Source organism: Cervus canadensis, chromosome 29 (genome assembly GCF_019320065.1).
Source record: "Cervus canadensis isolate Bull #8, Minnesota chromosome 29, ASM1932006v1, whole genome shotgun sequence".
Lineage (NCBI taxonomy): Eukaryota > Metazoa > Chordata > Mammalia > Artiodactyla > Cervidae > Cervus > Cervus canadensis.
Genome location: NC_057414.1, coordinates 43,639,871 through 43,643,351, shown reverse-complemented (window position 1 = coordinate 43,643,351; position 3,481 = coordinate 43,639,871). Strand labels below are relative to the sequence as shown.

The window sequence follows — 3,481 nt, the reverse complement described above, 5'->3', positions numbered from 1 at the left end:
GGGGTGTCCTCTTATGTCCCCATTTGACAGATGAGGAAACTGAGGCCCACAGCCACACAGCCTGTACAAGGCAGATCTGAGCATGTGCCCCAGGGCTGACATGCTCTAAACCCGGGGCTCCATCCTGTATTGTATCACTCCCCACACCAAAAAGAAGAAAACAGCAGGGCCCCCACATGGGTGCCTCCCATGGAGGAGAAGACACATGACCACCCAGAAGGGACTCCAACACCCCTTGCTCCTTCAGGAAACCTGAACCCTCAGGTGCCGGCAGACCACGCTCCTCTGGTTTGGGCTGTTCTCTCCTTTTTTGGGCTACCCTTTCCAGGTTGAGGGTTAGTCACTCAGTCTTGTCTGACTCCTCGCAACCCCATGGACTGTAGTCCGCCAGGCTCCTCTGTCCACGGGATTCTCCAGGCAAGAATACTGGAGTGGGTTGCCATTCCCTTCTCCAGTGGATCATTCTGACCCAGGGATTGAACCCAGGTCTCCTGCTTTGCAGGCAGAGTCTTCACCATCTGAGCCACCAGGGAACTGCACCACACTTTTTAAGATACAAATCCTTTCTTAACGAAGTCTCTCTGGGATGAGAAACGGAAACCTTCTGTGCTATTTCAACTCATGACATTTTAACCACACATCAAACCCGGCTTGCGTGGAGGGCAGTGGTGGAGATGAGGACCCCACGTGGGGCCGGGGGTTTACTGCCATGGAGCCCAGTAGCGCGACCTAGGCCTCACCAGTACACTGCCCACTGCCTCTCTGTGGACATCTCAGCACAGCTGGGAAGGTGGCCCATTCCCCGGTCCCTGTGACGGAGGAGCAGACGGGCTCAAAGGGGAGCCACGGGCCGAAGCCATGTCCAGCGGAGCTGGATCCACACTCAGGGCTCGCAGCCCGGGGCTCCCACCACCCCTGCTTGGAGCTCTTCCTAGTGGGCTGCCCACTGGGGAGCACACGGATAAAGGTGCAGGGCCTTCTCTTTTGCTAATGAGGGGAGGGGCCCTAACTTGGCACCACCTCCGTGCCAGGACTGGACAGACCCAGTAAGATACACAGTCATGGGCACAACTGGATCAGCGCAGATCCTTTTAGCTGCAAGGAATAGAAACCCAGGGCAGATCTTCTCATCTAGAAAAGGGGACGTGTTAGTCTGAGACACTGAGAACAGGCTGGGGATCAGGTATGGCTGGATCCAGGTGCTCAGACATCATGGGCCAGTTACTCCCCCACGCCCAGGTTTGACTCTGCTTCTGTGTTGGCCTCCCTCTCTCCTGCAGACAGGCTTCCTCAAGATGGCAGGAGGGGTGGCTGCCTGTGGCAGAACCAGCATCTTTCTTTTAGCACCTGTGTGTGGACCCAGGGGGCAGATCCTGGTGGACCCTGCTTGGATTCTACCCCGTCGCCAAACTTGGCCCTGTTGCGGCCATTCAGGTGTGTTCTCTGATCCGGCCGAGGACCCAGAGCCTCCCTGTGGTGAGAGGATCAGGGCTTGTTAACATAGAGGCAGGGATCAGCATCCTTTGGGGGGAGAGAGCTGCCACGGGGCCCTCAGCAACCACAAAAGGATGCTTCTGACGCAGACGCCTCGTGACCCTGTCTCCCTGTCCAGGCTTCCTGGCAGCCAGGGCACTCGAGCAGCGGAAATGGTGGCTCTGCACTCAGCAGCACTCTCTGTGCTGACCTGGATCATCCTCGGACCACGTGTGGCCCCTGGAGACCCTCCTTCCTCTTCCCGGAAAGTCAAGTCCTAAAGCCACCAGATGAGAGCAAGTAAGGAAGGCATCCACGGGAGGGGGGGGGGCCGGGTGCAGGTGGGCATCCACGGGAGGGGAGGGGCGTGTGCAGGGGGCATCCCATGGAGGGGGAGCCGGTGCGAGGTGGCTCCACGGGGAAGGAAGCAGGGGCCTTGTGCAGGTGGCATCCACGGAGGAGGGGCAGGGCGTGTGCAGGTGGCATCCACGGAAGGGAGAGAGGGAGGGGCCGTGTGCAGTGGGCATCCATGGGAGGGAGGGCCGTGTGGCAGTGGCATCCACGGAGGGAGAGGCAGGGGCCGTGTGCAGGGGGCATCCACGGGAGGGGAGGCAGGCTGGTGAGGTGGGCCATCCACGAAGGGGAAGGGAGGGCGTGTCAGGTGGCATCCATGGGAGGGGAGGGGCCGTGTGCAGGTGGCATCCACGGGAGGGAGGGGAGGGGCCGTGTGCAGTGGGGCATCCGAACAGAGGGGGAGGCCGTGTGAGGTGGGCAATCCATGGGACGGGGAGGCCGTTGCAGTGGATCCACGGAAGGGGGAGGGATGGGGCCGTGTGCAGTGGGCATCCACGGAGGGGAGGGAGGGGCGTTGTGCAGGTGGGATCTATGGGAGGGGGAGGGCCATTATGCAAGGTGGGATCCACGGAAGGGGGGAGGGGCGTGTGCAGGTGGGCATCCACGAAGGGGAGGCCGTGTGCAGTGGGCAAGTCACGGAAGGGAAAGGCGGAGGGGAGGGCCGTTGCAGGTGGGCATCCACGGAGGGAAGGGCCGTGTGCAGTGGCATCCAGAAGGGGCGAGGAGGCCGGTGCAGGTGGCTCCACAGAAGGGGGGGGAGGGGCCTGTGCAGGTGGGCAATCACGGAAGGGAAAGGGGAGGGAGGGCCATGTGCAGGTGGGCATCACGGGGAGGGGGAGGGGCCGTGTGCAGGGGGGCATCCACGGGAGGGGGAGGGGCCGTGTGCAGGTGGGCATCCACGGAAGGGGGAGGGGAGGGGCCGTGTGCAGGTGGGCATCCACGGGAGGGGGAGGAGGGGCCGTGTGCTGGGAGGCATTGGCCCGGGCAGGGGACACATCCCCACAGGAGGTGGCACAGAGAGGGCCGCCAGGCCGGGGGCAGGGCCCAGCACTGTCAGCAGCAGGGCAGACAAGCATGTGGGCCTGGGGGGAGGTGAGGATCCATGGAGGTGCTGGGTAAGTGGCCTCCAGGGCATGACAGCGCAAAAAGAGAACAAATCGGGCTTCCTAGGGTGACGGAGGTCAGAACAGACACCTGAACACCAGCCGCTCCCAGGCCCGGGGTTGAGGTGAGGCGTGGCGGGGGGCGTGGTCAGCGGGGGAGGCGTGGTCAGCAGCGGGGAGGGAGGAGATGAGCCAAGGGCAGCGTCCCCCAAGCCGGCCTGGCCTCTCCTCCCCCAGGCACAGCTCCAGATAAACCGCCCTCCTCCTCGCCTCTTTCCTCCAAGCCGGCCCCGCGTGTTCCTGTCCAGGTTACACCCCTACACGTGCCAATCTGAAACTTCCCTCCTGGTTGGTAGAAACGTCCAACAGAACAGGAACGGTTTCTGCTGCGTCAGCTGTGCCTGGGACGAGGGTTCCCCACTTCCTCCGGAGGCCCTGCACGCTCACCGGGCTCTCAGCCACCTTGGGAAAGGGGGTGTAAACCCATCTAAACCAGGCCAAAGTGAGAAAACAGAACGTTCATCAGAGACACAAAACAAACGTGCTGCGGC

At 62.4% G+C, this 3,481-nt stretch overlaps 1 long non-coding RNA gene across 1 annotated transcript; it reads left to right on the top strand.

Annotated features, from left to right (window-relative positions):
* The first annotated feature begins 1,311 nt into the window (after positions 1-1,311).
* Positions 1,312-3,328, top strand: LOC122430859. Its single transcript, XR_006266396.1, has 4 exons — positions 1,312-1,434; positions 1,613-1,773; positions 2,998-3,055; positions 3,168-3,328. It is a non-coding gene; the product is annotated as an uncharacterized LOC122430859 (long non-coding RNA).
* Positions 3,329-3,481: the final 153 nt, after the last annotated feature.